We start from the raw sequence: 685 nt of genomic DNA, 5'->3' as shown, positions 1-685 counted from the left end.
ATTTGTATGATGGTTTTAGGACTATAATTACCTCTAGGACAAATGTCATATGTTGTGGTGTTACAACGTTTGCTTTTAACACTTCTAAGGAAAATTATGTAAGCAAACTCATATATGAAAGATAATATATTATTAGGGTGAGTTACAAAGAGTTCATATGTAGGCTTAAGAGAAAACCTACCATTTTGTGAGATATTGGAGCTGATATCATGCAAGAGGATTATGTTAAGAATTTGCATGCTCCAACTCTAATTTGAATTATAGAACCAAACCGAAAACTTATCTTAACCATGGGAGATAAAGTCAAGACATTATTCTTGAACGTTTCCACCACAAACAATCAATAAATTAATGTTTCAATCGACTTCAAGCTAAACTTTAGAAACCCCACACCCATGCTTAACTCTCATCAGCTTAACATAAAGTTCGTTTACACATGCAACTAACCGCCAAGCATGCTTTAGTATATAGGTATGATTTAACACTCTTAATTTATTGAAGCCAAAACCATCCTCCATCTTAGGTTAATAAATATAAAATCAAAAGATCATGTGATACTTTTTGTGCTTTCCATCATTGCTCGATATAGAGTTTGTCGAATCTTCTCAGCTTATCACAAATGCAAATAAGAGAGAGGGAGAGAGAGAGAGAGGGAGAGAGGGGGGAGAGAGAGAGAGAGGGAGAG

This window comes from Cicer arietinum, chromosome 2 (assembly GCF_000331145.2).
Source record: "Cicer arietinum cultivar CDC Frontier isolate Library 1 chromosome 2, Cicar.CDCFrontier_v2.0, whole genome shotgun sequence".
In the NCBI taxonomy this organism is placed as follows: Eukaryota; Viridiplantae; Streptophyta; class Magnoliopsida; order Fabales; family Fabaceae; genus Cicer; species Cicer arietinum.
This window is presented reverse-complemented; position numbering follows the sequence as displayed.